Below are 25683 nucleotides of genomic sequence, written 5' to 3'. Positions count from 1 at the left end.
TGCATGGTGACTGAGTACATTAGATTAATACTAAATGCTAAAAGTATTTTTCTAACGTTGGTATGTTAGTAATATTATTACATATGGAAGAATATTATACATGATACAAGCTAATCAACACACTAGAATAGCGGTTGAGTGTAACAGTATTTAACTCAGTCGTTTGTTACTTTCTGTCCAGTTCCAAGTTTTTTGCAGGATCACTAATAATGCTTATTTAGGGCTAAACCTATAAGCCTACAGGTATGTTTCTCTAAATAAGCCTGTATTTCTCTATAATGCAGCTTCATTCTTACAACATGAAGGAAGATATAGCACCCACCTGTTGTTATTTTTGTTTCTGTTTACATTTTTACTGTTCTTTGCAGTGCTTTTCTTATTATAAGAAGAAAAACCTGTGTTTGTACTCTATTCCAATCATTCTTTTACAGAAATAACCAAGCAAGCAAAAATAGGCCTACTGATATTTATTGTAGGCTTTTTATTTTATCTAATTTTCCTTCACATGTTGATATTGCTGTATATTTTAAAACAGGAAATGAAATCCTTTCTTTGCATTTTATTTCAATCAGTCTCACACATTTAACTTTAACTTACAGCTGATCATTTTGCACAGTTCATACATTGATAATTGATCATTGACATTTTGACATTGATCAAAATACATTGATATATAGCATGTATTGCAGTGATATGACTTTTGGCCTCTAAGCAGATCGGCAGTTTATATTAATACACTCGCTCTGATATGTTATGTTTCTACATCACATGGAATATGTGCCACATAATCTATTACTAATAGTTAACATATAAAAACCTGTTGATTTTGAACAAACACAGTGTTGATATAGTGAAGCTTTCTGAAAGGATATTTTCAACTAACACAAATGGAAGGAGTCAAAACTCCTATCATTTCTCTAATTCATTTCAGGAATAAACAGAGGAAATGACTACAAATATGTGATAACAGGAACTATTTTTAACAGCTTATCAATGCATTTCTAAACAAATAAAAACAGTATGTGTATTATTTTAAAAAGTTTAACCATAGTGCTACTAGAAAATAATCAACTTCAGAAAACATCACATCACCCTATCATGCATAATCGTTCAATACCAGCACACACAATCAGAATAGAATTGTAGGCTATGTTTATTTACTGACCGGTGATGGGATATGGAAATGCTATTTCTTTTGGTGCCTGTTTTAGAAACTGTCGATGTTATATAACTGTGCAATGGTAACTACGTCAAATCGTCATGAAGCAAAAGCTATTAATATCCATTATCGGACAATAACCTCCTGTAACTAGCACACTGACATAATCTCACATAAACACATGCTTTAAATAGGACACAATGTTGAGTTTTGTGATTTCCATTATGTCGTCTACAATCTACAATACAAGTGCTAACCATTTCATTGGACCAGTGCAATTCTGTCTGAGCCATCAAAGTGCCGTTTGGGTTATTTTTTGGGTTAACCACTGCTTCCAAATATAGCTATTTCCGTACTTAATTGGTCATGTTAATAGTGTCTTTGTAGAACAAGTGTTAGACCATTCTCTACCTTTTCATCCTAAGGTTTCATCATGCTGTATTTGTCTAAAAACGACATACTATACTCTCCTCCTTTGCATGTAGCTAATTCTCTGTGGAAAGCGAACCCTGAAAAGAACCTTTTTCCTTTTCTTGTGAGCCATTAGCCTGTTAGACAAACATTATCAGCTGAATAAAATCCAGTGTTCCCTTCAAACATGCTGCTTAATAAGGTTTGCACTGGAGAAAAAGAGAATTCACGGCAAATTAAAGCAGCAGAAGCAGTGATAATTATTTGACTTCTCCTGAACAACGTAATCCTTTTAGGAGGTGTTATATTTTTCTTGGAAAAAGAAGAGAAAAGGAATGCAATAATAAATAAATATATAAATAATGTTATAAATAAGCTGCCTTGTATGGAGAGTGGGGTGCCATGGGAGGTGTAGTGCAGAATGAAGATAGTGACTAAGCTCACTAATAGCATCTTTGTTTCCAGTTAGTGCTGGTTGGAAACTCTGGGGAAATGGAAGATTTTTTTTTTTTTTTGACAAAGTCAAGCTAAGGCTGATAACTCGGCTGAAGACATCAAAACACCACAAACTGCTTATCAGTGCATCAAGGCCATCTGTTTGGCGATCGGCTTTGCATTTAGTACTTAGTGCACCACGTTTTCCTCAGGGCCTTTAATGCAGTGTAACGTGTACCTGAAAAAAACAGGCACCAAGACAAAGGCGGCAAAACATTCGCCTTTCAAGGTGCATTTGTTCCATCTCTTAAGTCAGTGAATAGAGTCAAGCAGTCTCGGATGTTTCTCATGAACAAACGATGAAAGTCGTCATGGAGGGGAGCCGTGAAAATGTCGTTGTCATCTTTTATGTCTGCTGTGGATTTATAACAGTTACCTGGAATTTCATTCTGCCTCCCTTTCGACACGAATAAATGACTCAGAGACCTTGAAAGTTTAATTTGAAATAAGAGCTTGTCTTGGAGGCAGGACTTTAAAATAAAACAATCGCTTTTTCAGTAGCAAATCCAACGTGTGCTGACATGGAGGCCAGAAGTCAAAGCTTGATATTTATTCCCCTGCCCTTGAGCACGGACTTCACCTCAGCGATTCATCACCACGTCTCCTTCAGAGAGGGACACCAACGCAGGCAAAGTCTTATTTCATTAGTGCACCTTCAAAAGTTCATTTCCGAACTCAAAATGCTTCCTGGATGTCCATCAGTCCCAACAATCAATTTATGGCTTCCTGTGGAATATAAAACAACATAAAGGACTTCTCAGAAAGAGAATCACATCACTGTAACATGAAATAATGGCAACAGGCTTGGCATTCACAGCCTACTAGTGTCTGAAAAGTGATAAAAACGAGAGAATGGAGAAAAATGTTTAGTATTCGCTGAGCCAGTTCTCATACTAACGGCTGATAATGTGATTTTTATTGTAGCAGGATATCTGGCACTAGCGAGGAGAGAAAAGGCTGTATATACTTCTACAGCATTTCTTAAGTGCTTATCATGGCAGACGGCTGAAACCCTATTCTCCATGTGCCTAAAACTAACACGAGCTCAGAGATGCCTTTAATTTTGTGCTAAAATTGTTCAGATTACATCTGTGGCACGAAGGAGCAGGCTGCTCTCCCCCTATCGAATTATGCTATTAACAGAGCCGCCTCTTACACCTGATAAGCGCTGCAGGCTCTTTCTGGAGCAAGACTTCCTCAACAGCATTTGTGTTTTACTTTTACTGCCCACACTGTCAAAAGCTGAGGAAGATTCAGAGGCCCAGACACAAACTACTGTATATACTTAAAAACAAGCGTACGTTTGTCATTAAATATAAGAAAAAATCCTGAAATACAACAGATGGAATCGTTCAAATACAGGAACGTTGTCTGACACGGTATTACTTTTAAATATATACGGTATATTTTACATTTAAAACCTAAAGTCATACAGTCACTGCATCCGTAAGTGTATCAGATGCTTTCTCTACAAACAATTTCTCTATGTTTATTAAGCATATGTTTATAAAAAAATCTGAAAAATATCAACTAATTTGGAACAACTGTGGATTTGAGTAACGCATCAATACAGCTGAGTCCAAAATCTTGACGAAAGATAGTCGATCTCAGCATTTAACAACTCCGCACATTATGTTTATATATACACTACTATGTTTACATGCGAGGTCAACAACTGATTAAAGACAGATTGATTTTCAGCTTTAATTCATTAGTGTGACAAGTAACAATTAGTGTTAAATCAGTGAAACGGCACAGTGTAAATCTGACTGAAGCCATGCAGTGATGCTCAATGCTTGATGATAACCTAGAAGCTATTATCTTTCCGTTTCTCATTCATTACATTACCAGTGTAGCTCTAGTGAAAACTACAGACATGTCATAGATGGATAACATATAATGAATATTTATATAAATGTCATTGCTGCTTTAATATCTACAGATCTAGAACTTGAGTTGTGATTGTGTTCTATTTTTGCTATCAGATGTTATTAACCACAGTACAGTACTGTATATAAATAATTGAATAAAGCTACCATCAAGCTGCCAGTCAGTATATTTCCTTGCAGACTATTGGCACATTCTGTAGCAGCATCACTCAATGACCGAGTAACTGACACCCCACTGACCCCATGACTCTATGACACCTGACTTTGTGGCAGTGTCTCATTTTTGACTGTTTTGTTGCCTAGAGGAAGGCGACGCACAGAGAAAAACTGCCTGTTTAGTATTCTAACCCAGAAGTGTTTAACCCCCAAAAGATATAAGATAACTTTTTCCCCTCCTTTTCACAGATGATATTAAGTGCCTGCCATTATCTCAGTAGGTCTGTATCATATTAGAATCTGAAATCATAGGTCACAAAGTATACCGGGCCCTTGTCTCGCCCACTACTGCAAAATTACTTTCTGCCACACAATGCTGCCTGAATGGGCCAAAGCTTTGTCATTTAAACTGCATAAAGAGTCCAGAAATTGATTTTTATTGTAGATCTTCATATCTAATAAAGCTCTGAGGATCTCTTTTCTTCAGCGCCTGAATGCCCACCGAATGCTTTCAATCCACTTCTGTGTTTCATGCATAAAAGTGGCAGCCAGGACATTAGAGAGAGAATTAGACAGGGAGGGGGCACCATGCCGGAGAAAAGCATCCGTCCCCCTCCACCTCTTCTCTTCTCTTGTGTGGGTAGGATGGAGAAGGTGAAGGAGCTGGGGGTAATTGAAAAGGGAAATGTTTTCTTTTTTTTTACCATCTTCTCTTTCAGAAGAATGTATTCTTATCAGGGAAGGACAAAACATAACTAGATCTCAGGTTTTTTTTCCAAAGTAAAAGGAGTGCAGTGTTGGTGAATGCAAAAAAAAAAAAGACTAAAAAGATTCTCTTTGATTTTTAATTCAGGGAAATAAAGCTCACCTGCCCGCTTCTATTGTTTTCTGTAAAAGGTCTGCTGCGAACCCCTGAAGTGACATCAAGCATTGCAAACTTTCTTTTTTTACTCCAACACTTCTTGTTGCTCCAATCACTAGGCTCCTCACCTTGCTTACAGAGCTCCGTGCAGAATTCCACTCGCTTTCCCTGATTGCGAGTAATCCCTAACATGTAAACAAAATTTGTTTTCATGCGACTGAATATGATTAATTATCTCAGAGTAATCCAGCTCCACTTGCAAAGACTTTTCAGAGGAGATTACAATTTCCGAACTGACAACCATGATAGTCGGGAGCATTCTGTAAGTCTCAGATTAAAGGTCACAGAAAGCGAGCGCTGGTAAAAACTCACGAGGCGACGGGTAAGTAAGGGCATATGTAATCATGACAGCATCAGAGGAGAAAGGGAGAGAGGAACGCCTCAAACTGGCAAAAAAAATGATTATGGAAATGGATATCTGCATAGTGCCACCAAACATATGGCAGTGCCTAATGCCATTTAACACTTGGGGCTGGGTTTAATCAAACTTCCGCAATTAAAAACACAAATTAGATGCGAACATCTGAAAGTCAGGGGAACGCAACAGAGAAGGATGGCTGATTCTGACAGAGAGAGAGATGAATACGTCTCACTAATCCAGGGACAGGCCTTCTACTATACTTTGTTCTAAACAAATATAAACACACACACACACACACACACACACACACACACACACACACACACACACATACATACATACAAAAAAAATGTTAAAAATAAAATCTTCAAAAAAAACCCTTGGCCATTATTACAGCTATGCTACTTTTATGCCATCCTTAATTCTACTGTTGCCTACATTTTCTGATGATACGCTATTACTGACATTTGATTTGGTTTTAGGTCATTTTTTCAAAATCTACTGTAGCATCTGTGACAATAAGAAATCTTTCATTCTACTGGAAAGCTTGTCTATATGACAGTATGTTTCAGGAATATTCTTAGCACAAAATAAATAAGTTAGGATCTATTAAAGCCTAGAAAATGATCAGTGATGCCGTGTTAAGTGCTCGTACCTGACAGAAAACGATAACATGTAACCGAATCCATTTGTATGTTTCCCAGCATGATCAGGAGCAGGTGGTAGGGTTGAGCCGTGGGTAATATGGCATGTTATGATTATTGGCCGGTGCAGGACTGGTGATAGTGTGAAATCGAGCAGCCGTGATAGCACACCATAAGAGAGTGTTTCCATCACTGCACCAGTGGCCTGATTACTCAGCCAGCACAGGGGTCGCATTCAATCATGGCAAAACCAAGAGGAAAGGCAGTTACTTCCTATTTCATCATTTATCATTGGGGAAGGTCTATGTGCCGATTTAGTTGACTTAATAAATAATAAAAAAAATACTTTGTAATGCTTTATCTATACATAAGCTTTAAATCAACCTGAAAAACAAAAGGTCAGAATCAAGTAAAAATATAAGGAAATATATTTAAATAATATAAATAATTGAAGCCTAAAAGTGGGGGGCACAGTGGCTTAGTGGTTAGCACGTTCGCCTCACACCTCCAGGGTTGGGGGTTCTAGTCCCGCCTCCGCCTTGTGTGTGTGGAGTTTGCATGTTCTCCCCGTTTCCTCCAGGTACTCCGGTTTCCTCATCTGTAGTGTGTATGTGTGCGTGAGTGAATGAGAGTGTGTGTGCCCTGCGATGGATTGGCACTCCATCCAGGGTGTATCCTGCCTTGATGCCCGATGACGCCTGAGATAGGCACAGGCTCCCCGTGACCCGAGGTAGTTCGGATAAGTGATAGAAAATGAATGAATGAAGCCTAAAAGTTTCAGAGCGAACTTGTTGGCCCAGAGATCTGATCAGCTCATTAGTAGAATTAGCTGTTAGCTATAAAGGCTGAGTTTGTGTGTCAGCTTAAATAATGTTAGCACTGAAGTGGAGTCATACACTTCCTGAAGCTTTACCCATCTGTTAGGTAGCAGAGGACAATAGCTCCACTCATACCGTGTGACTCCTGAGCATTTCAGCCTGCCTGAGAGAGAACAGGGTCGTATAAATCACTCAATCTTCATCCACTTCTCCTTTACAGATGTCGAGGTGAGCACGCCCGGCTCACATTTACACACCTGACACGGATCTCTCAAACTTGTGCAGTAAAGAGGTGGAAATGGAGAGAGCTGGAGGGAGCAGGGAGGCTTCGAGAGGATTCTTTATACAGCTCTGTGTATTTCTTTCATGTTGTCCGGCCGGTAACTGAGTCGGCTTTGCCATGGGCGACGGCTAATTCACACCCTCAGATCAGGAGCATGAAATGAGAGCGTGGTGCAGACGGGGGAAAGCCCTCAGGTTAATGATAGCGCATATACCCAACACCATTTCCCATAAATCTGCCCAAATGCTTTCATTTGAGATGATCCTTGGCATTTGAGTGTGGCCCCACACACACACACACACACACACACACACACACACACACACACACACACACACACAGACAACCAATATCACATACACATACAACAGGACATGTCCAAGATCTGTCTCTCTTCCTTTTCCTCTCACACACGTTAAACACACACACATGAACCAGGACAAGTCCGAGATCTCTCTCTCTCTCTCTCACACACACACGACATGACCAATATCACATGCACCAAGATCTCTTTCATTCTCACACACAAATACACACACTCCCACCTGGACATGTCCAAGATATCTCTCTCTCTCTCTCTCACTCTCTCTAATGCTCACACACATGCCACAAAGTTAGAGTTGTAATAATAATAATAATAATAATAATAATAATAATAATAATAATAATAATAATAATAATATGGGTTGGCACTCCGTCCAGGGTGTATACTGCCTTGATGCCCGATGACGCCTGAGAAAGGCACAGGCTCCCCGTGACCCGATTTATTTCAGATAAGCGGTAGAAAATGAATGAATGAATGAATGATAATAATAATAATAATAATAATAATAAATATTGCTATAACTAAAACATGATCAATCTAATAGGAAGAAGAGAAGAAGGGAGAACTGATTAAATACTGTATGTATTTAGTTGACACTTTCAGTTGGAGAAGAAAATGTAGTTGATATTTTGGCTATTAGCTATTATTCGCCTTTGTGTTCTGGTTGGGTAATAAGGATTAAGCCTCTCAGTTGCATATCCAAATGAATAAATATACACGCATATAGTATGCACAAACAGAGGGCTGAACAACACAAAGGCTTTTGCCATGATGGAGGCTTCCCCCTTCACACACACCAATCATCTATATGAATAAATAGATCTACTGTATAAGCAAAAAAATAAACCCATACAACTGTGAGGCACTTTAAGAATCTTTAACTCCTCAGTTGAACAAGCTTGTGAATAAAGGTTTTCTCCCCCTTCTTCTCACCCCCAAAAACCTCTTTAAAGTTATTTTAAATTTCTCAGCAAGGCTTTGAGGAATCTGTTTGTTTGAGGGCAGCATTAGATGTGACCAGCGTTTTATTGTGACATAAAACCGCATTTCTTCCTCAGCAGATTAAAAATAAAATCGGTTAATAAGAAAAGCTGTCAGCAGCAGAAAACGGCTGACATAATCCGTTTATCCTCCAAGCAATAAAGATATTGGTCCTTGGGAGTCTATCTTTCCTCTTATGTTATTTCGCCCAAAACATTATCTTCTATGCATTCAGATGGATTAAGAAGCCATGTGGGAGATAGAAGGAAAATGACAGATACAAAAAACCTATAATATCGTTTCATTCCTTCTCACATGCTCTCACAGGAAGCTACACGTTATGTGCACGCAGGAGGAAAAATAAGAACAGAAAATAGCTGAAAGAGAGAAAGGCCAAAGTGTGTGATGCATAGAGATGCAGTATGAGTGAAAGAATAAAAAAAAAAACAGATAAAGAGAGCGATAGGGGAAGAAGAGAAATAGAGGAGGTGGCACTTATCTGATGAGAGAAATGTGCTGGGAGGGACAGATGCTTAAATGCTCCACCCACTTTATCTCTGGTAGGCGTGGATTTCCGGTTTCTCATCGTAGCACAAGGATGACAGAGTGTTTACTGACCACATGGCATGACAAAATATGACTACACATTTTTTCAAAAAGGTTTGTGGGTCACCTCTAATAAGGTCCAGAGAAAAGGACAGAGGCTTCTGACCTTAAACCCTGGAAATTTGGGTCACTTATATTCTCAAGTCACCCCATTTGTCATCTTTTGTAGTTTTTCCTGTTCTGTCACCTCTCCTAATGATCAGGCTTATTGCTCAGGTATGTAATTACGTGTTCATGATTCAGAGCTTCTCCCTTCTACCTCACACAACCTCAACTAAATCTCAAAGCAGAAAACAACAGAGATGCTAGAGAAGCATAGTTATATTTGTTTCCCTGTACTATATATGGACATGTGTACATATATTTAAAAAAAAATGTCTGTTGGGTTAAAAGGTAGTTGACGTTTCAAATGAGAAACGGAAGTGAAGCCATGCTTCTTATGGGAACCGGCACTTTTGTATAAGTCAGTTTGGTCCTGGACTCCATAAGCAAACCAGAACTGGTGGAGCTGAGAATCTGAACAGGGGTGTAGTGCTGTAGCGGCTCAGATGTTGAGGTGGGTAAAAGCTATGTAGTTTGCTCTGTACGTGAGAACTATGACTTTGCTTTCAGCTCACTTTGGGAACCAGGAAGTCAGTGCAGCTGATGGTCTATATGTGTAATGTGTGGTGAACATTTTATATGAGTAAAACTTGAGTATCTGTGTTTGGAACCTGTTGGAGTCTGTTTTAGCCAAACGAACTTTAGATGCCAAAGAATGGGGAATGAAAATGGAGAATTCTTTATGAACCAGAGCTTTGACATTGTTTAAACTAAGAAGGGACAAAAGTCAGGCATTGTTGTTGAGTTAATAAGCAATTTTTGTGAGCAACCAAATATGAGATTCAAAATAAACGGTGTTAATATTTGTGTATATTTTAAACGGTTCAACAGTGGTGCCATCACTACTGACTGAGAATTCTGAAGATTTATAGATAAATGGTTAGGTAAAGCATATTTTCACATGTTTCAATGTTTGATTAAAATGGGCAATACAGTACATGAACAATAAACAGATAATAAATAGTAAATTATCATCTTAAATTTTAAGTTACTCAATTCACCTACTGTAACTGAAGGATTGCAGCATAATTGGTGAGAAAGTTCACAGATCTGGACTTAATTACGATTACACAAGCAACAATCATATAATAGCACGAGTTAACCACAAAACAAAGGGAAAGTTGAACTAATTACTGTCTCGCTAATTAAAATTTCCAGTCTTACCTCCCTTTTCAAAAAAAAGCAAGGAAGGTTATTGCCATTATATATTTATATATAAAGAAGCACTTGAATATCTCACACATAAAACAAAATGGCAGCTCACAATGTAGACTGTAATAAACAATACATTTTTTTTAATTAATAACACTGTAATAAAAGATACGATTGGAAATGTTCCCTTCCTATTGCTCTGAACTGATGCGTTTGTAACTTTACATACCAGCTCACTTGTGCAAATCATTATCTAATATATTATATAAAATGAAGGTCACTACTACTGAAAGCAAACCCTGAATGCTAAGGCATTAGGAGTGGGTGGGGCAAAGAGCTTGGTGAGTGACAGCTGACATGTCCCGTGGTGCTTGTGCTCATGAACCGCGAGTGTGTTATGTTTAATCAGGATGGCTAGGCTGGTAATGAATTTTGATTACGACTCTAAATGGAGTCAATGTGCAAGGTGGGAGGGGTCGGGTCAGAGCAGAGAGACAGAGGGGGTGAAATATTAATGTCTTTGCAGATGATGCATGAAACCCTGGTGTGTAATTTCCCCTCACTTGCCTTGTCTGCCGCCAGATTGTTAGCACTTCATCATTAGCGCGAGAACTTTTTGCATCTCAATTCATCTTTCTCTTTTTGATTAATGCTGATCTTGATTCATTAGTTTATCATCACTGTGGTTTTAAGGGACCACTGCATATCCATCATGTGGCAGCAGAAGGCACGTGTGGGGAGAGGAAGCGAGGAAACACAGGCCTACCTACAGCAGCTAAAAGGATAAGGACGGGGGGAGGGGGGGTCTGTAGAGTTCCTAATAACTCAGTGTTTCTTCAAGTCCGCCCCTCCGAGCTCAATGAGACGTGATTGTCTACTCTCGTCTGTGTACACCCACCTATTAAAATGTCATCACTTTCATTTGTAAAAAGCAAAAGAGCTGAAAATGCACAAAACACTCTGCTTGATTAAGAACAGTCAGCTATGCAGGATCTCTGTGTACACTAACAAGGCGACACAGAGTAAATGGATAATTCAGTATCCAAATGCTCAGTGAGAGCCATGTGAAAGTTTAGTTTGATTAGTCAGTACAAACAGATTGCATGTTTAAAAATGTGCACAGGGAGCTGAGATGTAATTCTGTCGAAGGCCTCAGCAACATAGACATGAATGAAGGACAATATATTAATGTAGATGTCCATAATAACCTCAAGTTCTCAATTTCCTGCCTTTCAACTGACCTTTTTTTTGCGTATGCTGTTACAGAGGTCTGCTGCGTCTAATCACGTTTAGCAGTGTATAGAAGAGCTTTTCATGTGTCTGCTTATTCTCCCTGACTCTGCAGATCTGAGGAGGATTCATATGTCTTAATAGCGATGGGGATACTCATTTAATAAAAGATTCTCAGCAGAGATTCAAGCCCAGGTTAATTTTAAAGGGAATCATTTGAAATCAAATCATAAACCATGACAAGGTTGAAAAATCACCTACCTGTACATTCACAAAAATTATCATGCCGTTATGCACTGGACTAGACATATAGCTACCATAAGGAAAGCACAAAAAAAATGATCATTTATTAGGATATTGATCTTACAAATTGTGAAACGTATTTACAAAAATGTAAAAAAGAAAACATACATTAAGGACATAAAGATCATATTACTACATAGTATTAGAACTGCATCCTTTTTACTTCAATATAAAGTTCAACCCACAAGCTGCTAATGAGAAGAATCATGCAAAGTTTGGTACTGAATGAATTAGAAACAAGTACAAAGAAAACTACCCAACAATACAGGAAACACTTCACCTGTCCTTCTGTCGTTCTGGAGATGCTCTAACCCTCATCTACCACCATTATTTGGCCCTTATCAACGCCAAGCTTCAGATTCTCACACTTTTTTCTGGCTTCCAACCCATCAACCTAAGAAGTGACTGTTCACTTGGTGCATATTATCCCACTCCTAACAGGTGCCACTGTAATGAGATAATCAGTGTTATTCACTTCACCTGTCAGTGGTTTTAATGTTATGGCTGATTGGTGTATGCCCTCTGTAATAATATGGAAATATCTAAGCTTTAATATGAAACTACACAACCATGTGAACACTACAATGAATTAAGAAATTCAATTGTAGGCCTATAATTAGAAGAAAATAATCAGCTTGGAAGTGACTAAAGAGAAATCTCAATCAAAACTGAAATTAATAAACCTTCAAGATTTAAGACTTACACATTTGGCTTAGTTTCTCATGGGGACATTGGTGATATTTTTTTGCAGGTTGTTTTATCTATGAACCTGTATGTTTTTGTCACATGGTCATGTGGTCACACGGTCGTGCTGACGTTGTCATGCTAAAGTGTGTTCACTGATTTGTTCATGGAGTTACAGTGCACTGTGAGATTAACGTAAATATAATATGGTGTACATTTCTAATATCTCAGGGATATAATTTTAACATTTTTAACTTTAACAGCACAAAAACGTTTCTGTACACTACATGACGAATAAGACACGGCATTATTGTGTAAAATATCTAAATAAATCCCTCACTCAATAGCACAATTAACACAGCACTATGTTATTTGTGACCATTCAAAGAAAGTTTTTTTTTTTTAAATTTGTTTTTTTTATAATAGTGAATGACAGCTATGTACAAATGGGTTCAGTCAACCCTGGGTTCAAGTGTGCTTCTTGTGAAGTCGGCCTGCATAACAGCAAGTGATATACAAGTGACATGAGTACAAAGACACCATGATACCAGCGCTGACGCCCTAGACATCCTCCTCCAGTGTCTGAGTGGCGGCTCCGCTCCTTCCGTTCCACATGGGAACACATGAGGTGAGCTTGAACTTAATGGGAATTTCAAACAGCGGCCATCTTTTGCGTACGCTGCTGTAACACAGTGTCACCTCAGCACCGGCATTACAAACAGAACCAGATAACGCCGGGGTTTTAGACGTGGATGAGGGCAAAGGCAAAAAAAATGATCCTACTTCTATGGATTCGTTGTGGCCTGAAGAGCAGTGCATATCAGTCAGAGGCCAAGCAGACATGGACTTATGGCCCCAGCGAACTTAATGAGCGCTCAGGCCCACTTAACACCAAGTGTGACTAGATAGGTCTCCTAATATCCTTGCTCGTCAGGAGTCCGGCACGTAATGCTGCCGTTTCATTTTAGTAATCCCTGCTATTAATATAAGGTTTAACGCGAGGTTACCTGTGCAAAGGCCATCACGGATCTGTAGCCTTACATGTAGTGTATGTATTAAAGATATGTGTGAAATGTTAAGTATAGCGGTATAGCAATTCAGGGAAATAAAGAACAGTAGGAAAAAATAAATAAAACACACACACAAAAAAAACAGTTCATACATTTTTCACCCATTTTTTTCATCAAAGGCCCATAAAATGTTGACATTGTTAGTGGATTATGCATGATATCTATGGTATTACTGAATCAAAAGCTATACAGAGCAGGACAGTGGTGAATAAATTGCACATTAGCACTACAAAACAGTCCATTTCTTACAGTTCTAGTCATTATCTATGGAGATTATTTAGCAATAAGCCTCTACGTTATAAAACCGAAAGCTTTGATTCCTGCCTAAATATCCCCAATTTATCACCCATGTCTCATCCATAAATAAATTCCATCTGATGTAAAATGAAGATACATCTATGAGTCATAAAGCATCCTGTTTGATCTGTTCTTTTCTTTTTTGAAATCTCTGATTCATTCAAATCAATGCTTGAGTGAAGGCTGAATTAAACTCTTCCTCATAATAGTCTTTTTTGGCTATGACATAAACCAATGCCCAAACAGAGGCAGTCCCCCTCTCCTTCTCTTTCTCTGTCTCTCTCCATCTCTCCTCTCTTCTTCAGTTCTCCCCTAACACAGCCTAATCCTGGCTGAAGACAGACATGCGCTGCGTGTGTGCGTGTATGCGTATTTGTGTGTAAGGAATATCTCTGCTTTTTCTGCCTCAGTTCATTATTTTTCTTTCTTGTCACTTAGTGTGATAGGTTGGACAGAGGCGAGCCAATGAGTACTGAAGACACAGTCACAGGGCCTTAATCTAGTCTTTAATGCGTGACTTCAGAGATGTCATTTATCTTGTGACTGCAGCAGGCGTCCACAAAACTTTATCTCTAATAATATATTGATGGATTAAAGGGGTCAGGCCGGGGGAGCAGGCAAGAAAAATTGCTTATTGACATCAAAATACAGTGCCCCCCAAAAACCTGATAAACATGAGGGACAGGAAAGTGGAAGTCAGAGCGAGGGAGAGAGAGGAAGAGAGAGGGAGTGACAGAGGAAAAGAGGGATGAGAGAGGCAAGGCATTGTGCCCACTGATTTTCCTCCATCAGACGAGCCTGCGGTGGTCTGAACTCTCAAGACACGTGCGTGCACACACACACACACACACACACACACACACACAACAAAAACACACATATAGTGCTACTCCAGCTGGCGCCTGGGGAAAGCTGCCTGCTCCAGGACTTCTCCACATTTATCTCAGCATGTCCATTCTCTCTCTCTCTCTCTCTCTCTCTCTCTCTCTCTCTCTCTCTGACACACATACACATACACCCTTATTAAACACACTTAAGTAGAGTAACAGGACTGGGCCACTTGTGTTGAGACTAACAAGAGAGGGGAGTGTAAAGAGAGACTGTCATGCACTTTTACTGGTCTTACAGTGAATAAATCATATTAAGGGGAGCATTTTAACCCTACTTCGAAGACGTTTTGCTCAAGTATTGTGCAAGAAGTGTTGAGGAAAAAAATATAATAAATTCAGGTTCCTCCTAATTAAAAAGTACGCTTGACACCCAATCCAATTCTGTACAGGAAAAATGACTGCTATAGAGGGTTTTTTTAAAGCTTTATTTTTGCCGCACTTTTCAGGAAAGTAGTTATTACACCAATACACGTTTTCTCACAGATTTTGATAAATCGGTATTTAAAGTTTTAAAGAAATGCAATAGTCACCGTTTAGCTGTCCCACAAGTCTCTGAGTCCTTGCGTGAAAAATGTGTTTGAGCACTGTGGAAAGCACCTCCAATCCCAAACAGTGTCAATCCAACACACACTTTCTGCAAGTCCTCTAAAATTAATACACTTTCACCATTACAAGATAAAGCCAGGGACATATTACACCAGGCATATCTGCAGGCCTGTAATACTACAGAGTCAGCATTCAATAAAAGACATTTGCAACCAGGCGTTTCTCACGACGACGGCGGCGAAAGATTTAAAAGCTGCTAAATTAGGTGCGGCTTGCTGAGCAAAAGGTGCCGGCTAAGCAGGCCCACTCTTACTTTCGAATGACAGAGTTGTTTATTGAGGGGGGGCCTCCCTGTAGGGCTGCCGAAGCGCCATAGGGACGGTTTATGATGCACTCACGGGGTTATTTAGACTCCAACAGTGTGCATAATGTTACCTAACAATCAGTGGCTATAACTCACAAGTCAGAGATCCTGCATTTTAACCAGGTCTTACTGATTGCTCCCGTCTTTTTATTACCCATCAGCCTTTTCTGAGCTTTGACCCAAACCTATAATCACATTTATTGAATGCACTATTCATGCATTCGCTCATTCTTTCGCACAGTCGTTCACTCATTCTTTCATTCTACTCTGGAAAATTGAGAAAAAAGAATAGCATGGCCAACATAAAGATGCTATGGTTTTCTTAAATGTTCGAAGATTTTCAGCTAGTGTGAGAAAACAGAATGCATGTGCAATAACTTTTTTTTGTGTTATTGCTGCACTGTTTTTATGACTCCACACAACCACCAATGGAGCCGTTAAAAATTTAATCCAGCCTCACGCTTATAAAACATGTCAACCATTATACTACAGCTGTCCATGGCTGATGTGGAAGTCAGGGGAAGAAAGGTGAGGGAGGGGAAAGGTAGAAGAAAGTTGTTGTTTTTTTTTAGGAAAACAAATCTATTCTCATCTGTCACTCCTACTATGACTATGATGCTTACCCCAGTAATAGAGTTTCAGCAACATGCTACATGCCCTAAAACGTTATAATTACCACCCTAGAGTGTGTCAGAATGAAAGCACAATTAGAATGTCACAGCTTGATGTGAAATTTTATTTGAATCCACCAGCAGTGGCTTTTGAACTCACAGCCCTCTAATCACCAACACAGAACTTTAACCACTGAACTATTACTGTTCCCAAAGAGGTATTTTTGCAGTGATTATTCACACTTTTGGTCATTAGACCTCATAAAAACACCTCAACTGGGGCAACTTTCCAAAGCAGATTGTCATTTAATGCTGTTCAGAGTGGCGCTGATTAAATCAGAACAGCAGTGTGTCACCTGAAGGACAACTGCTGCTCATAATCACCCGTCTGATCACGAGGGTCAAAGAGCTGTGGGATCGTAAAACCCATGTGTTTGTGACCGTCTAAACCCAGAGACCGTAAACACATCAACAATGGTGATTAAAAAAGAAAAAGAAAAAAAAAACACAGCACATCTGCTGATCGATGATGGATCCAAACGCCACCATCAACACTGCTGTCCTTTAGTATAACGTATAAGCTATTTCCCCCTCCCTCTCATCTTGATGGGCACTTTATCTAGAAGCGAATAAATGGAACCAAAGCGGGAGAATAATACTAACAAAATGGGCCTGGACATCCACCGGGGAGCAATAAAAAGGAGAGCAATTTCGGCAATAAATAATTCCCCCCTTTACTTTGTTGGTAGAGGCAAACACAGTGCGCCTGGGCCATCAGGCTTGTCACACTGTAATCTAGCTTTGGGCGTGGGTATATTAATGCCATTTCCATATTCAGCACCCTACCCCCTCATACCCCAACCCCCCCAGTCCGCTCTGGAGCCACATGGGCCGCTTCCAGGCCCGGGAATACCCCAGAGTCTGGTGGCCAGCACTCCGTAATTCCAACACAGCTCATTATTTAGCATGTCACCGCTATTTTACATGTTAAAGCACCTCCACTGCCATCTAATTTATTGCAGGAATATCAAATGGGCCAAAATGGAATGGGGTCACCTGCGTTCGGTGGTGTGCAGGAAATAAATATATATACAGTCAGTCAAGTCAAGGTGAAAACTTGTGTCAGCAAGACGTCTTTTTCTTTAGGGAAGGGGGGTGTTGAAAACCCAAAAGGCAAGGAAACAATGGTACAAAAAAGATTTCATGGGGAAACATGGCACTGTTTGCTTTATACCCTTTTATTCCAAGCATTTCTTATGTATAAAGTCACATTCAGGTTATATTGTTCGTTTGACTCACCTTTTTTTTCTCTTGAAACTTTGAGAAGGCTGAGCAGACTTTGATGAGATTCAGCAGTAATTACATTTTCCCGACAGGAACAATAGGAGCAACAACAGCAGCAGGGCTAATCCGTCAGTGAGAAGGCCCACTTCTGCTTCCGGCTGACGATGATTAGCTCTAATCTACACTACTAGCACTGTTCACAGGAGAAATGCACTTCTGAACACCACTGCAAATGCTTTATGTTTTTTCTTCTCTCCTCCTTCTGCACTCTTTCTGTCTAACTCTTTGAACGTCTTTACGTGTACACATTTCCAGCAAATCGATGGCGTTAAATGTGCAAGTGTGCTCTGTTGTGACTGGTCAGCAAATTTTGAAATGTATTGTATTAAATAAATGGCATCAATATGCACTGATCTGTTTGCTATTCATCACATGTGAAAGCAGACTGCATGATATCACAATTAGGGAGAGCAAAAGGAAATGATTAAAAGAGACTTCTTTGCCATAAGATTTGATTAACTGGAAAAAAAAACCCTTCCAATTTATTTCTAGAGCTGTACTGACTTTTTTCCCTAAGTTAGAAGCGCATGCTAGGCAGATGTCTGTGTATCAGCCAAACAATTACAAATCAATACAGAGCTGATCTTTTATTACACGGCTGGCAAAAAGCACAATGTATTATTTGATCAATAAATGACACTGTAAATTTAAAAAAAAACAAACAAACAAAAAAAAAGGAATTATAAATGCTGTGCTGTATAAAAAAAGGAACAGGTTTGATTCCAGACTGCACTGAGGTCAAAGGTCATGCCTCACGGTTGAGTAAGGTACATTGCTGCCAGCCACAGTGAATGCTGGGAAGAAAAGTGCTGTTTTTGGACCTTAAACATCTTGCTTACAGCAGCAAGGTCTGATCCTGGCTTTATGTGCGAGTACAACGGTCAGCCTGAACTCCTTTATTCAAACACACACACCTCAGTACTTGTGTCTACTTCCCCCACTACCACCCTACCTCTCCTCCAGTGTGCGCCTGTCTCCCTCTTTCCTCTACAGAAGGAAATTATCAAAACTGTGTTTGAAAGTGAATGAAGGGTGACTCTCTCTCTCTCTCTCTCTCTCTCTCTCTCTCTCTCCTTTCCGCTTTGACATCTCAGTTTTTTTCCCCTTTACTCGCCACCGTTTCTGGGCTAGGTGATAACTGCTGGTAATAGGATTAACATTGATTTCTTTTTGCAAGAACAGAGATGTGCCGGTTCCAGCTATTTATTGAACTGCCAGCTTTGAACTATCAAAACTGACTGGCGGAAAAGACCTAATGCAGCATTTTAAAGAGAAGAAAAGCCTCTGTGCATTTCTTTCTCTCTTTTTGTTATTCCTTCCTTCTCTCCCTTCACAATTCTTTCTTTTTTTCCCCTCAGTGCAGGATAACAGAGGGGAAAAAAGGCACCTCTTTTCTAAAGCCTTGGTAATTGCTTTATTTATTCACATTGTTTTGCTCACCTTGTGAGCTTAATATAGTTCTGATTGGATCGCAGACTCATTGTGTTCCGACTTCTCTCTCACCTTGAAATGTGAGACATGCTGAGACTTTGTCCTCCTTTTTTGCTCCCCCTCAATCCATCTTTTCTTTGTTGTGTGTGTTGGATTTGTGAGGAGTGCTCAGGTGCAGTGAATCATTTCACACACAATCACACACACATACACACAGACCTACTATCACACAGCTGAAATGGCAGAAATGTGAAGCACGAAACAGGTCTGGATTGTCTGGATTCAAGTGCTCAAAGTCTAAATCTATGAACTCACAAAAAGATCAGCATGATACAATGCAGGCAATGTCATCAGATAATTAACACTTGTATTAATTGATGGGTGTTTATGTGGCATCTGAGATTATGAGGATTAAGAACAGAGTGCATCTGGAAAGAAAATTCAAACCAACACCAACATCAGTTACCAGAATTTGTCTTCAAAAATGGAAAAGATTCTGTAGTAGCAAAAATTATGTGTTTGTGTTAAAGTTTATGGCTTTGAAGTGAATCTTTCTGCCTTAATTATTTCAACAGGAATTTATAATAATTAAGGTTTTAGATTCTATAAGGTGGTGTAGAATTCCTTTTAGTCCTGGGCTTTTTATTTGGTTACAGAAAGGTATATGGGTCTTATTAATTTATATTAAACTTGCAATATCACTTTAAGTCAAATATCATATTATGTAATAATTCTGTCAAGGTCTGCAGCACAGTAAAAGAACTAACAAATCACAAACAAGGTTGTTCTTTACATAATCCACAAAGTGACAGATGAACAGGCATTGAAATGTTTTGCCAGTAGATCTCTGTGTAAAACAAAGAAAACTGAAGTGTTTGTGTTTCTGTCTGTTCCACCTGATTACACATGAATGATGCAACTGTACGAGCTCCCTTTCATATTCTGTGTGTGTGTGTGTGTGTGTGTGTGTGTGTGTGTGTGTGTGTGTGTCTCTGTGTGTGGAGGGGGGGTCCTCTCTCTTTATGTGGCTGTGTTCTGCCTTCTTAATGCCTTTTTTCCTCCTTCAGACTCGCCACTAATTGCTCATGAGTGAGCTTATTGATTACTGATACTAATCAATTGGACGCAGTAATTACAATTAAGGCAACAGTGTATTATAATTGCCTGCTAATCACTGGCCATTCTGCAGTATTCGCTGTTTCACAAGAGACCTGTATTGGATCGTATGATTTGTTTGCTGATTCATTATGTTTTATTAATACATTTCCTCTCTTAATTTGATTAAGAACTCTTAAAAAGTTCTCTTAATTCAATCTATGATGTATATATAACAGGAGCAACTTAGTAGGAAGTTGGGTTTTTTTTAAAGATAATGAAAAATCAATGAACGACTTCGAGAAATGCAGGCTGTGGCTTTTGAAATCTAAGGAGTTAGGCTAAGGAGTGTTCTATTAAAAAAAAAAAAAAAAAAGAGTGGGTGAAAATTCATTAAGCAAAAATAGAAAGAATGCTAGCTGGTTAACAGAAAGCATTTGTAATCGGTGACAAATGAGGGTGTTATAACCTTTATCAAATATGAAGTAACTGTGCATCAATATCTATTTTTAAAAAAATACAATATATGATATATGATAATTTAGCCAGCAGTGTTCACCAGGGTCCTGGTCTGAGTGAACTCTAGTGAAACCCATGAGAAAAGTAGTAAAGAAATACTCAAAAGAAATTGAGCGGTACCAAAACCATGCCATGATCATATTTCGCCCCATTCCCATTCTCAACCGTTCTGCTCATGATCTGTATCAACAAGATTGTATGCATTGTGCTACTGCACCACATGACTGCCTGATTGGAAAATTTCATAAATGAGCAGTGTGACAGGTGTTACTATTAAAGTGGCCAGTGAGTGTATAGTGTGTATTTATAAATATATATTATAAATTTCAGAGCCGAAGCAGTGGAAACACATTTTGATGTGCTGCCACGGACAGAGAGCCGTCAACGTGCACTCTGTCCTTTAAATCCCTTTCACGTTTAACTGTTGGTGAAGGGCTGCTGCCATCAACCTAAGCCAAACAAGACACTGCTGTCACTTACAATACGCTTCTACACACCCCCACCTTACCCTCTCTCTCTCTCTCTCTCTCCCTCTCTCTCTCCCTCACACACACACACACACACACACACACACACATTCAGACACACATTCACACACACACTCATTATACAACACTAATGTTCCTTGACAAAACACAACACAGACTGTGAGGATAGGAGAAATGGGGAGAGAAGAAGAGAGGGAGGGAGAGACAGAGAGAGAATGGGAACTCATCTGTGCTCACCCCCCTCACATACAGATTCCTATTCACACACAAAAAGACAGGAGAAAAGAGAAAAATGCAATCATTAGCAACTGGTGGTGCCACAAATGGGTGCAGGAGTGAAGATTTATACCCGTTGCTCACTAGAAGTGATTTATTTATTCCTGCTCCGCTGCTCAGATCATTAACCTCAAACGAGTCTCAGGGGGACAGACGGCATCTGCGGCCCCCTGCATCACCACTCAGACAACAGAGCGTGTGCGCACACACACACACACACACACGCGCGCATACACACACGTCCTGCATGCGTCTCTCCCAGTGGCCCTTGAGCTTTCTGGCTATAAAAGGGTCATGGTCAGTGACACATTTCTAATGTGGTTTAGGATGGAGGGGTTTCTGGGTTAAAACTTGTTGCTGCATTATTTGCAGCAAACAGGTTATGTATTGCAGAGATATAACTTACAGCTTAGGCACCTTTAAAGAGCTCTGTCCCGTTTGTAAATTTTAAACATAATAGTAGAAAACGGTCAAAAGTGCCTGAGTGTCTACTAAATGTGTTACCTTAATGGACATCAAAAACAGCCGTGCTTCGAACTGTATAATATATATATAGATCTAAACATGTGCTGCATACAAAAGAAGCTAAAAATGTACAAGAAGCATCCTGCAAATTGTATCTAAATGGAATCAATCACCAAAACAATTTATGTAAAATTGATGCATATTAGAAATAGGTTCATGCTAACGCATTTATTTTCTGTTAAATTCATGACTGGGAGGAGATCTTTAGCAGCAACTGACATCTCTAGTGCCCTTTGCACTTGCATTTCATATCAGAATCGATACAGCTGATCGACTGCTGCTTTGGTCAATTACAGGTTTCCTGAAAAAGTAATTAAGCACTTGGCATTGTGAATAATGTGGACTATGTGAATAATGTTCCAAGCTGAGGTCACCCCTATGCATCTGTAGATCACCTAGTGCTTGAAGGATATTAGAGACATTAAATATAGAATAAAGGAACCTAATAGATTATTTATTTACAATTATGCTTTCAGTTCATTCTTTTTTTTTTAACCCAGGTTTTATGCAGCAAAGTGAGTTAAGCTGCTCAAACATAGCACATTCTCACAGACAGTGCTGTAAGAATATGATGAAAACGTGTGTGTGTGTGTGTGTGTGTGTGTGTGTGTGTGTCATGTAGCAGTATAAGAATTATAGCCTAGGCCTTTAAAGAGATAACTGAGACAAACATAACCCAGCATGTCATTTCAGTTAGCAGCTGTCAACTATGATTATCACACACTTAGATTATCGCTTTTAAAAAGAGCATCTAGGAAATCCATGGCTTCATGTCATTAGTCCTAAACCGTTACAAAACATGTCTCTTGATTTAAAACACGGATATGTAGATTTTTCCGACGCACGTGTATGTACGTGTGTGTTTAGCTAATGGTACTGAATTACATCAGACATTTACAGAAAAAAGTATTCACATACAATCTCTGTATGTATTCAGTTTATTTTTGACAGGTTTATTTTTTTGGTACATTTTGCCAGTCAGTCAAAACAAAAACTGCACTACATTGAAGAGGAATCAACCACAAGCAATCCTTCATTTATTTTCAGTGAAAGCCTCATGGCAATGAACTCCTTTATTATTGGTAGACCATCATTACACACGAACCACAGGGAAGACTTCATGCTTTTACATTACCGTCCTCTGATTTGTTCAAACAACTTTAGAAAACATAATATTTTGTTTGTTTTAAATTATAAATTGGCTAAAGTTGTAATGCGTTTTCCATCAAATTTCAGAGAAAATTAATTAATAAATCACATGATGAAATTGTTAGATAAAACATCAAAAAACATCCAAAGTGGAAAAAAAACGGGCATTAAGTTACAACTAAAAAGAATTTAGTTTTTTCCTGGATTTGCATCAGAATGAGAAAGATCAGTAGTCAAACTGGCTTTTTGCACTGATGCCTGTGCTCCTCTGTTTTGTATGAACACCTTAACAATCATCAGAGTGATCATCAATTAATACACAGTCTTCATATACTTGCTTTAAACAGCATTGTTATTTTTGATCAGGTTTCACAAAACAGCAAGGATAGAATATAAAAACTTAAACTATAATGTCATTGCTATATATATATATCATGCTTGAAGTTATGAAGTCATGAGGTACATTTGTTCACGAAAGAAAATTAAAGTTTCGTCTCATCAGCACAAAATTTAAAATCTAAGACAGACATGCCGGCGTCTTGTGTACATTAGATTGTTCACTGAATCATTCCTTTAATTGTAAATAAAAAGTAGTTTATAAAATAAAATACACAACTTTTGACCTGTTCATTTCTGGGATTATTCTAAAAATATATAGCACCTGGAAACAGAGGACAGAGCAAACACTGAGAGCCTGAGTATGTGTACAGGTTTGTTTGTGGTAAAGCTCATTGATCAGGTCTTGAGAGAAGCCTAACCAGATCCTATTTAATGCCCTCAGTGTGGTATGACAAATTAGATAAAGCAAATGAATTAATTATTAATTAATCAATACACTTCTATGTATCAGTTTTCAGGTAGTGTAATGAACCTCCTGACAGACAAAAAGCTATTGACACACCGACTAACTTCTGTAATCTAGCCGCAAGAACAAACTTTACAGACACAGGGCTCGACAGCTGTGTATAAGTGAATGTAATATGGTAACGTCATGTCTGCATCAAAGTGTACCGGTATGCTCTAACTTAAGCTAAAATAAATAAACCGAGCTTTTAAGGATGGTGCAATCTGGTCATTTAAATTAAATGCAGAATTAATCAAACCTACATACAGATGTGTATGTAAAAGTGGGCATGTGTGAGATGAAGGGAGGAGAGGAGGCTGGGCAGGATGAAAGCCAAAAGGTTTGTCGCTCAGCATAGAAAGTTGATTCTGTTCCAGTTTTATCAAGCCTGTGCTTGAGAGGTCTACAAATCAGCGTTTTACTGGCACTATTAAACTTGGCCATCCAATTCGCAGCCAAGTGTTCTTCAATTTATGGCTTATTTTTAATGGTGGCATAATTTTCTTCACTGTCCGGTTAAATGTCTGAGATTTAAAGTTATATTTAATTATAATATATGCTCATAATGAAATATTTATTAAGGGTACAATAAACACACCAAATGCAAATAAATACTTCATCAACCCAAATTACATTTTCACACCTGTTTAGCCAACAGAGCACTGACCATAAGGGTTTTAGCAAAAAGGGGAAAAATATAGGACTTGTTTAAATATACACTGACAAAATAATTATCATGGTTTGCCAAAATGTAAGGTTTCTCCTTTATAAAATATCACAAATGCAGCATGGTTTAAAACATATTTTGTAAGTGTTCACTATTAGACAGTCTAACAAAATAGCCAAACGTTATGATAAAACCATGAAAGAATGCTCCACAATACTGCCAAAGCACATATTCATGCACCAGACTGGTCGCTTAATTTAATAAATTAAGTTTTGAAAAATATGCAAACTGAAATTCGGGGAGGTGGAATAATTTGGCAAGGTTGTGTAAACAACAGCATGGCCTGCCAGGGAGCTGGAGAACGAGTAATGGCAGGAGAGAAGGAAATAGAGAGAGAAACAGAGAGGGAAATGAGAATTAAACAAAAAAAGATGTTGACAAGAGCAGAAGAGGAGGGGACAGGGAGGTCGGGTGGGTCGCGCCACGTGTTTTGGAGCTCGGCTTTGCGTGCCAGGAGCCTCGGCCCTGAACTGTGCCAGTGTGCCACGGCCGGGCTCTGATTTATCAGGAGGGCAGCACCAGATGCCACCTCACGCTCCCTGGTGCCTGCTGCCTTTATGGCAGGCCTCCCGGATGGCGCTGATAGCGCAATCAGGGCCGTGGCAGAGCCCAGGCAATTTCTCCTTCACTCTCTGATAACCTGCTGAAAGGCAATAGTGACGGCAGCCCTCTGCAACAACAACAACTCAATTGGAATGAGTGTGAGGGGTTTTTGATGCGAAAATAGGGTTACGACCTGTTACAATGAGGAAGGAGGAGTGGGGTGGCCGTCTCCTGTTTTTTCCCCTTTCCATAGCTCTCTATCATTCTCCGTTTTCCTTTGACAGTGAGAAGAACCTGGTGCATGTGAAAGACTTTTCTGATACTGAAGTGCAAGTAAAATTCGGCTTCATTGTCTATTTGCAGTACAATCAGTAGGCAACCAAACCGGAGGGATCAAGCAAGATTACTATTTTTATATATTTTTATTAGTTAGGATAATAAAG

General features: G+C 39.1%; 1 long non-coding RNA gene across 1 annotated transcript in view; it reads right to left on the bottom strand.

Annotated features, from left to right (window-relative positions):
- Positions 1-501: 501 nt before the first annotated feature.
- Positions 502-25683, bottom strand: part of LOC113643238 — a 74039-nt gene continuing 48857 nt past the window's right edge. The window contains exon 3 of the long non-coding RNA XR_003440738.2: positions 502-2791. This is a non-coding gene — a long non-coding RNA (uncharacterized LOC113643238). The remainder of the gene's footprint in view (positions 2792-25683) is intronic.

The sequence above is a fragment of the Tachysurus fulvidraco genome, chromosome 5 (assembly GCF_022655615.1).
Source record: "Tachysurus fulvidraco isolate hzauxx_2018 chromosome 5, HZAU_PFXX_2.0, whole genome shotgun sequence".
Taxonomy (NCBI): domain Eukaryota; kingdom Metazoa; phylum Chordata; class Actinopteri; order Siluriformes; family Bagridae; genus Tachysurus; species Tachysurus fulvidraco.
This window is presented reverse-complemented; position numbering and strand designations above follow the sequence as displayed.